Raw genomic sequence first — 11,122 nt, 5'->3', positions numbered from 1 at the left:
AGGGAGAGGAATGGCATTGTTCCAAAATTTCAGCTGCCACTTGCCCCGCCACACATCGTCTAATCACTTGATCAGCACAACGTTTGAAAACATAGGGATCATCCCATAAGTAGAACTTAATGTTGTGAAATTTCCTCGCAAGCGTACGAGTGTCAAGTTTTAGTATAGTGAAAAAGAGAGTGTCGATCCCACAGGGAATAAAATGAAAATATTCAATACTTGTAATTAAAATAGTCTTAATTTTATCTAGAAAATCAAACTTCAAGAGTTTTGCAGAATAAATAAAATAAATAAATAGAAATTATTCAGCTCACACACACACAAATTTTGAGGAATTATCAATCAGAGAAAAATAGTCCAGAGGTTTTGATTTCACTTGGTCTCGATAATATTCAATCCTAATTAATCTATTTTATGAATTTCCTTCGATTAATAACCAAAACACTTAAATTATTCTATTCCCCTCTCCCGAGCAACAAATAGAGTGTATCAATTAAAATTCGATTTCAATATCCCTATTAAAAATCTAGATATAGTGATATGTGTAAAATGATGTTCCTTAAAGATTCTATTAAAGCTATATACTCTCCCGAGCTATATAAATAATTAACAGTGTAGTTCCTATTGATCCTACTCAAAATCCCCTCTCCCGAGCAATGATTCTAAGTAAATATAACAACTCAATTTATGGCCAATAAATTAAAAAGACATTCAATTCTAGAAACACAATTAATCTATAGAAATTTAATTTATTAAAATCAAAGATTCATGAATATGTCTCAACCAAGCTACGTCAACCTCTAAACTAGAAAAGTTTAGTTCATGCTCAAATTCAATAAAAACCAAATCATGTTTAATATCTCAAACATAATTCAACAATCAAAAGAAAATAAAAACCAAATAATGTTTAATATCTCAAACATAATTCAACAATCAAATGAAAATAAAAAGAAGAAACAAAGCCGTAGTCTTTCTTCCGTGTCCGGTCGAAAAGTCTTCGTCTTCGTTCCAAGCAATCTTCAATTCTTCAACTCCAAAAAACTCACAGAAGTGCTCTCTCGAATATTGTGTGTATTGGTGGCTGATAGATCCTTCCTATGACTCCAAAAAATCTCTTAAATATGACATAACAATCGTCTAAAAAAATACCAAAGATATCCCCAAAGTTTCCATAAACAATCGGACTCTAATATTCCAAACAGACGACGGCGCGGGCACGCCGAAAACAGGGCGGGCGCCCTCTCAACTCGCAAAACATACTTTTAAAAATTCCTCAATGGCGCAGGCGCGCCTAGGGTCAGCGCGGGCGCGCTCTCAGCTCGACTCTTTATCTTGAACTCTTCAGTAACAGCGCGGGCGTGCCTAAGGATAGGGCGGGCACGCCTCTAGCTCGAACTCAGCCTTTTTTTCTTCACTTTTCCAACTCTTGAATTTCCTTGTAAACTTCCATCTTGTAAGATTATTTCCAATTGAACACATCAAAATCCATAACTTCCTACAAACACAAAAACAACAACAATTTCACGCAATATCTACTAATAAATTTCAAAAGTCAAGTAAAACCATATACAAATTAAGTGCACAAAATGCACTTATCAAATTCCCCCAAACTTGAACTTTTGTTCGTCTCGAGCAAAACTAACTCAAACTCACTCAATTTCAAGAACAACAACCATCAAGAATGACAATGGATTAATGACCTCAGTATGGAATTTCAAAACAATTTAAATCCAATCATCTCTGCCCTACTAACACTTGAAAAGTAAGATGTCCAGAAAAGTAATTCAACCTCATAAACTCATAAACTCCGCAACTCACGTTTCAAAATACTCTTCTCTTAACTCAATTCAAACATTCACAAATCATGAGGACTTTCATGGTAAAACAAGATCAAATTCAAGGATATATCATCACAACCACACTCAATTGGTTTAATTCAAAGAACGTAGTGTGTGCATGTTTCGATCAAGAATTCATAATCATTTAAGTTTCAATCAACAGTCCATAGGCTAAATTCTCGCAACCCCTCTCCACTAGTATATTGGGCAACTGTGACTCGGTCAATAGGACTTAATAAGCTTATAATGCAAGGCCTGACTCATGGCTACAAATAAAGGAAAAGAATTCAAATAAGGAGTAATTCACATTTATGCTCAAACTCAATTCTAATTTTGACTCCTTTCATTCACAATTTCAAACTTATTTCACTTCATTGATTTTTCAATTTTTCTCACAACTTCTTTCAACTCTCTTTTACAACTTTTCCAACCACATTTTTTTATCTTCTACTACCTCTTTTCATCTTTTCAATTCATCCACCACACCATTCCATTTTTCACAAATAATCTAGGAGCATACAACATTTTAGCATTCAAATTACTCCATTAAAGGTAGGAAATAGTGTATAAGCTATTCAGGTAGTCAATGTAGGACCTTGAAATAATGACGAATGGGGGTTTAATCACACGTTTACACACATGCCATTCGATTTTCAATAAAACTCAAACAAGGTACTAGGGATAACATATATAATAGGTAGCTTGAAAGGCTCAAACGAATTCAGAAAAATCGCCTAAATCATTCCTAATCACAGTTTTGCCCGTATTTCGCCTCAAGGGGTGTCCAAACTAGTTCTAGACAAGTCTCAATCTACAATTAAATCTTACAAATCTCAATCAGTGCAGAAAGGAATAATCATCAGCAGTAAACGATGATTTTCACAAGTAGTTTCAGAATTATCGTACCTCTAAGTACAAATATGCGTGTATGCTCAAATGGGCAACTAAGGATACACTGATTCAATCAAATTCAAGGCCCAAAAAACATCCAAACAATGCCTCAATCATTTTTATGTTTGTCTGTCTCAAGATTCAGATTCAAGCAACATCACAGAATATATAGGAGTCCAATTGTTCACTTGGTTCCGTTTATTTCAAAATTTTGTCAGCTAGGCAGGTAGTCATGGACTTCAGTTACAAAACAAAAATTAACATCATTGGCCATCAATCCATATCAACACAACTACATAAATTTCTCAAAAATTTTTCGAATTCAGCCACACACCAGCACAACACAACTCCTAAGAACCAAACAACTAAAATAAAAAAAAACAAAACAAAACCAAAAGCAACTAAATAAAAAAACAATAAAAGTCAGAATTGACACAACTCCCCCAAACATAGTACATTCATTGTCCTCAAGGAATTAAAACAAGAAATCATAAAGGACATGTACCACAAACGACGACCGTCAGTGGTCGTCGCCATCATCAGCAGCATCATCATGGGACGGATCAGAAGGGCCAAAAGTGGGCGGCCACTGTGGATACAGAGGAAATGAATGAGTCGAACTAGCAGCCTGTGGAAACTGATGTCTCAAAGCATCTGTAAAATCCATCATGTAGTACATAAAGACACCAGTATTCTGCTGAAATTTCCGAAACTCTTGACGGTGTGCTCTCAATTCATCCTTCAGAATAGCAACACGATTGGGCGCAATAGGGGGTGCTTGAGATCGGGGTGCAGGGCCGATTCGTGCAGCTGCTCGCTCATTAAAATCTCGCCTCTCAGCGCGAGTTCGGTGCTCAGAAGCCGGTATCATGCGAAAAGGAGTATGACAAGCAATAGGAGCAGTAGCTTTCAACAATTCTTCATTTTGGCCCCACTCAACTCCAGCCGCTTCACAAAGATCAGTGATAAGTGCGGGCAAAGCAAACCCGCCAGTCGTCTTCCCTGCCGCCACACCCTGAATAGTTGCTTGACAAATCTATCCCAAGTCGATTGCTTTGCCCTCCAAAATACAATAAACAAGAATCGCTCGTTCTCGTGTCACCTCATGCTCGTGGTTAGTCGGTTTAAGACGAGCACACACAAAGTTGTACCATAGCTTAGCATCAGGAATTAGCTCGGTTCTTCTTCAACATAGAAGGCTGATGATCACGGCCCATGCGCCATTCCGCGCCCGGAACACAAATACGGTTTAGAATCGTCACGTAATCCACTTCATTCACTTGGTACTCCGCATACTCATCGTGAAATACTGGTGGAAGATTGTACAAGGTGTTAATAGTGTGAGCATCAAAAGGTACCAGCTGGCCTCGGACAAGCACTTTCAACTGCATGTGCTTTACTTTCAAGTTCGCATAAAATTCACGAACGACTGGGACGACTGCATACTGAGGTGGCTTAACAAAATTTACCATTGACGCCCATTCACAGCCCTACCAATTGTATGCAAAAACTCATCGTTCCCAAATCCCAATGTCGTGTCAAACCCACGCTCCGGTAATATCGTTTTGCCTAGACAATTTTGATAATGCTGTTAGGCACTCTCATTCCAGAAACGCTGCAGCTCATGCTCCGAATTAGCATGAGAAGAGGATGCAACAGATTTTTGTTTCTTCTTTGGTGCCATGAATCAAACACGTAGTAGGCACCAAACGTCACGCACAAATAACCAATTTACCACAATCACTACTTCCCCAAACTTAAATATAATCCACAATCCACACACAACAACAACCGCTTCTGCAACAATCCAATAGAATTCACACTTCAAAGATCGATTAATCAATTAATAGTTCAAGACCCACTAATCGAACGAGTAGAATTAGCGAAATACTCACCACCCAAAACAATTGTAGAAGTACCAAAAAGAATGACTTACTCCATATGAGTCCGAGAAGAGTAGATAATCAAAAGCTTCCCCAATCTACAATCCTCCAAAAATTAAAATAGGCGTGCCCCGAATAAAAGTGGTTGGACCGTCCCGCGTCAAAGAGAGGATGAAAGAAATTAGATTGTGGGGGATTTGTAGATGACGAGATACACTAGCCGATTATAACAAGAAAAGAGGGGAAGAATTCGTGAGGAGGAAAGTGGACAAGAAATTAGGGAAAAGATTTGGGAGAAAGGAAAGAAAATAGTAGGTTAAATAGAAGAAATCGGTGATGGGGCGGGCGCGCGAGAGGTAAGGGCGGGCGCGCTTACATCTCGAAATTTTTTTTCAAAAATAAGGTATAGGGACGGCGCGGGCGCGCTGAAGACGGGGCGGGCGCGCCTTGAGCTCGAAAAAAATCACAAAATCATTGCAGGAGAGGCGCGGGCGTGCCTAAGATCAGAGCGGGCGCGCCTTCACCTCGAGATTGGCATCCAAAATACTGAAAAATCAAAGAAAAAAAAACAAATTAATTCCAAAACAACAAAATTAACAGTAAAAACTAAAGAACAAAATTAAAACGAGAAAGCAAAGACAAAAACTAAAAAAAATTTGGGTTGCCTCCCAAAAAGCGCTTGTTTTAAAGTCATCAGCCCGACGTGCACCAGACTTTAGTTGGGATCATTAAGAAATGCGCTGGATGCGGGTGGTACTTCATTGCCAAAGTAGTGCTTGACTCTCTGTCCATTGACCTTGAAAACTCTTCCATCTGTACATCGCAATTCAATGGCACCATGTGGATAAACAGTCTCAACGAGAAACGGCCCTGACCATCGCGATTTCAACTTCCCTGGAAATAATTTCAACCGAGAGTTAAATAGCAAAACTCTCTGACCCTTTTCGAATTCCCTATGCACAATGACTTTATCATGCCACTTCTTTGTTTTCTCTTTGTAGATCTTGGCATTCTCATATGCTTCACTCCGGAATTCATCCAATTCATTCAACTGTAATTTTCGCAACTCTCCGGATGCTTCGAGATCCATGTTTAGCTTCTTGATAGCCCAAAACGCCTTGTGCTCCAACTCCAACGGTAAATGACATGCCTTACCAAAAACCAGCCTGTAGGGAGACATCCCAATGGGTGTTTTGAATGCAGTGCGGTAGGCCCAAATGGCGTCATCTAGCTTGATTTCCCAATCTTTCCGATTTGTCTTAACCGTTTTCTCCAAGATTTGCTTGATTTCTCGGTTAGAGATCTCCTCCTGGCCATTGGTTTGAGGATGGTATGCGCACGCCACCTTATGCCTAACACCATACTTCGTGAGCAAGGTATTAAAAATCTTATTGCAGAAATGCGTACCTTCATCACTGATTATTGCTCGTGGAGTTCCAAACCGCGTGAAGATATTCTTTTGCAAAAATTTAACTACAACACGAGCGTCATTAGTCGAGGTGGCAATGGCTTCCACCCATTTCGAAACGTAATCAACTGCTAACAAAATATAAGTGTACCCAAAAGAAGGGGGAAAGGGACCCATAAAATCAATACCCCACACATCAAATAATTCTACTTCTAAAATATTTGTGAGGGGTAATTCATGCCTTCTTGAAATATTTCCCGTTCTTTGACACTTATCACATGATTTCACCAAGGTATAACTATCTTTAAACAACGTAGGCCAATAAAAACCAGATTGTAATACCTTAGCAGCAGTGCGGGTGGGTCCAAAATGTCCTCCATAGGGGGAGGAATGGCATTGTTCCAAGATTTCATTTGCCTCTTGCCCCGCCACACATCTCCGAATCACTTGATCGGCACAACGTTTGAAAACATAGGGATCATCCCACAAGTAGAACTTAATGTCATGAAAAAACTTCTTCTTTTGATGTCTATTCAACTCTGGAGGCATAGCACCACAAGACAAGAAATTTGCAATATCAGCAAACCATGGAATAAAGGAACTTACCTCAAAGATTTGTTCATCCGAAAACAATTCTTTTATGCTCTCCTCCTCCTTCACGTCTTCTAGCTCCAATCTTGGCAAGTGATCAGCAACTTGATTTTCACTACCCTTCTTGTCCTTGATCTCAAAATCCACTCTTGTAAAAGTAGAATCCACCTTATCAAGCGTGGCTTGGCATCCTTTTTGGCAAACAAGTAGCGAATTGCTGCATGGTCAGTAAAAACAACTACTTTAGTACCAATTAAATATGGACGAAATTTATCAAAAGCAAAGACTACTGCAAGCATCTCTTTTTCGATGGTAGTGTAGTTTTGCTGTGCGGCGTCCATGGTGCGACTGGCGTAATATATAGCTCTGAAAATCTTATCTCTCCTTTGGCCTAATACCGCGCCCACTGCATAGTCACTAGCATCGCACATAAGCTCAAAGAGCTCCTTCCACTCTGGCACAATCATGATGGGTGCTGTGGTCAATGCCGTCTTGATCTTTTCAAATGCCTGCAAACAATCATCATAAAAAATGAATGTAGAATCTCTTTCAAGTAAATTACACAGAGGTTTTGTGATTTTAGAAAAATCCTTGATGAAACGCCGATAAAACCCTGCATGGCCTAAAAAACATCTGATTCCTTTGATATTCTTCGGAGGTGGAAGCTTCTCTATTGCAACCACTTTGGCTCGATCCACCTCTAATCCATTGGATGACACTTTATGTCCAAGGACAATGCCCTCTTAAACCATGAAGTGACATTTTTCCCAGTTAAGAACTAAATTCTTTTCTTGGCACCTCTGCAAAACAAGAGACAGATTATGCAAGCAATGATCAAAAGAGGAGCCAAATACTGAAAAGTCATCCATAAACACTTCCATCACGTCCTCCACCATATCTGCAAAAATCGCCATCATACACCACTGAAAAGTTGCAGGTGCATTACACAGTCCAAACGGCATCCTCCTGAAAGCAAACGTGCCATAGGGACACGTAAAGGTAGTCTTCTACTGATCTTCCGGTGCTGTAGCAATTTGATTATAGCCTGAATAACCATATAAAAAACAGTAATAGCAATAACCAGCAAGTCTATCAAGCATTTGATCAATAAAAGGAAGTGGAAAATGATCTTTACGAGTAGCTTTATTCAACTTCTTATAATCTATACAAACTCGCCAGCCAGTTGCTGTACGTGTGGAGATTAACTCATTATTCTCGTTCTTAACCACAGTAATCCCACCCTTCTTAGGCACCACTTGAACAGGAGATACCCAACTACTGTCAGAAATAGCATAAATCACTCCCGCATTCAACAGCTTTAACACTTCTTTCTTAACTACCTCTTTCATGGCGGGATTCAACCTTCTCTGATGATCAACATAAGGAGTATACGACTCTTTCATCAAAATTTTATGCATGAAAATTGTTGGACTAATACCCTTAATGTCAGAAATTGACCATCCTAGAGCGGTTTTAAAATTTCTCAAAACTCTCAACAACTTATCTTTTTCGACAGCAGACAAATGCGCAGATATAATAACAGGACAAGTAAAATTTTCATCAAGAAATTCATAACATAAGTGCGCAGGCAATGCTTTCAGATCGTGAGTTTCAGGGGATACCTCTGGTGCACTATTTTCCAAAGTTTCAGATTCCTTAGACCTCACCATTTTTTCTTTCGGAGTGCTGTCTAGGAATACTTTTTGTTCATGTAACTCCTAATCCTCTTCCTTCTCAACCATCTCGTCCGCCACCAAACATCGTTCGAGCGGATCCGTACTTTCTACACATGAAAAAGAGTTATGAGAATCAATAATTTCAATGCTCTTACATGTACTTACCTCTCATTTGGGCCCCTCATGGTGTGATAAATATTAAAAATCACCGCTTCACCACCAACTCGAAGTGTGAGTTCTCCCTTGTGTACATCGATCAATGCGCGTGCAGTAGCTAGAAAAGGTCTCCCAAAAATTAAGGGAGTTTCTTCATCTTCATCCATGTCCAACATCACGAAATCTGCTGGAAATATGAACTTATCGACCTTTACCAAAACATCCTCCACAATACCCCGTGGGTATGTGATACTCCGATCCGCCAGCTGTAATGTGATGGTGGTCGCCCTGACTTCTCCAAGCTCCAAAGTCCTGTAAACAGAAAAAGGCATTAAATTTATACTGGCTCCTAAATCACATAAAGCTCTATTTACCTTAGAACCACCAATAAAACAAGGGATTGTAAAACTCCCTGGATCCTTAAACTTTTGTGGCAATTTTTTCTGCAGGATTGCGCTACATTCTTCTGTCAAATTCACCACTTCGTTGTCCTGCAATCTCCTCTTCTTAGACATTACATCTTTGATGAATTTTGCATAATTAGGCATTTGTTCCAAGGCATCTGCAAATGGAATATTGATGTGTATCTTCTTAAAGATATCTAGAAACTTGGAAAATTGCTCATCAAGTGCCTTCTTCTTAAACCGCTGTGGATAAGGAAGTTGTGGCTTGTACATCGGTTTAGATTCAGCTTCCTTCTTGGGCTCTTCAACCATAATTTCTTCAGTCACTGGTTCTTCACTTCCTTTGGCTTTGCTCTGCTCTTTCTCTTCTAACTTCTTCCCACTTCTCAACTCAACTGCTTTGCACTGCTCTTTTGGATTTACTTCAGTATTGCTGGGAAACTGTCCTCTGTTTTGATCCTTCAAAGCATTTGCAAGCTGTCCAATCTGTGTCTCCATGGATTTCATCATAGCTCCCAAACTACACATGTGTGTCTCCATGCTATCCATTCGAGTTTCAGTCCTCGACATCCGCTTGTTAGATTCAGTAACAAATGTAGACACCACATCCTCCAACGATGCTTTACCTTCCCCTTGATTTGTATTGAATCCCGGAGGGGTTTCAACACATTCTTGTTGTTGGCATAAGAAAAGTTTTCATGGTTACGTAAACCAGGATGATAAGTATTAGGAGGAGGGTTACCTCGATAGTTTCCATAGCCTCTGGGATTGATATATTGAGCTTCCTCAGGTGGATGAGATTCATCTATGGCAACCGACACACCTGCAGGTTCTGCGATATTCACCTTGTTCAGAGAAGCCACTTGTGTACTCAACGCAGATAGCTGTGCAGTATTGGATGTAAGAGGATCCACACTGTACACTCCTTTCTTGACTCCCATATGTTCAGATGGCCATTGATAACTATTGATAGTCATCTGTTCCAGCATATCATAAGCCTGAATGGGATCCTTGGCAAATATGGTACCTCCAGCAGCAGAGTCCACAGACATTCTTGTAGGCGTATTCAATCCATTGTAGAAAAACTCTATTTCTTCCCAATCTGCAAAATTATGATTAGGACAACGCCTTAACAAATATTTGTACCTTTCCCATGCCTCGTATAGTTGTTCTGAATCATGTTGTTGAAAGGTACTAATCTCAATCTTCAGCTGGGTTGCCTTGGATGGTGAAAAGAATTTCTCTAAGAATTTCACAGCCATGCCCTCCCAAGTTGTTATGCGTCCTAGTGGCAATGACTACAGCCAACTCCGTGCTTTGTCCCTAAGAGAAAAAGGAAACAAACGTAAGCGTATTGTATCCTCAGAAACACCATTTATTTTAACAGTATCAGTAATCTCTATAAAAGTGCGCAAGTGTAAATGAGGATCAGCTGTGGCAGTTCCATTGAATTGGTTCTGCTGAACCATGTTGATTAAGGCCGGCTTCAACTCGAAGTTGTTGGCATTTATTGTCCCTCTAGAATAGTGAGCTTGGATCGTTGGCCTGAAATGATCTCTAATTGGCACCAAAGGCAATTCATTGACATCTTCTTCAGCCATGTTTAATTGTTCTTCTCTCCTAGCTTTTCTCAAAGCTCTTGCTTTCGTTCAATCTCTGGATCAAAGAGCAAAGAATTCGCACTTTGAGATCTTCGCATAAACTGCAATTAAGAACAATAGCAATTTATTAGTACTTAAATTAAAATAAAAAAAACTCTAAATTAAAACTTCGACTTATTGGTAACAAGATTAAAAAATAATAAAAATTACTCCCCGGCAACGGCGCCAAAAACTTGTTGTGAAATTTCCTCGCAAGCGTACGAGTGTCAAGTTTTAGTATAGTGAAAAAGAGAGTGTCGATCCCACAGGGAATAAAATGAAAATATTCAATACTTGTAATTAAAATAGTCTTAATTTTATCTAGAAAATCAAACTTCAAGAGTTTTGCAGAATAAATAAAATAAATAAATAGAAATTATTCAGCTCACACACACACAAATTTTGAGGAATTATCAATCAGAGAAAAATAGTCCAGAGGTTTTGATTTCACTTGGTCTTGACAATATTCAATCCTAATTAATCTATTTTATGAATTTCCTTCGATTAATAACCAAAAACACTTAAATTATTCTATTCCCCTCTCCCAAGCAACAAATAGAGTGTATCAATTACAATTCGATTTCAATATCCCTATTAAAAATCTAGATGTAGTGATATGTGTAAAATGATGTTCC

Source organism: Henckelia pumila, chromosome 1 (genome assembly GCF_033568475.1).
Source record: "Henckelia pumila isolate YLH828 chromosome 1, ASM3356847v2, whole genome shotgun sequence".
NCBI lineage: Eukaryota > Viridiplantae > Streptophyta > Magnoliopsida > Lamiales > Gesneriaceae > Henckelia > Henckelia pumila.
The sequence above is the reverse complement of the archived record's forward strand: the minus strand, read 5'-3'. Positions refer to the sequence as shown.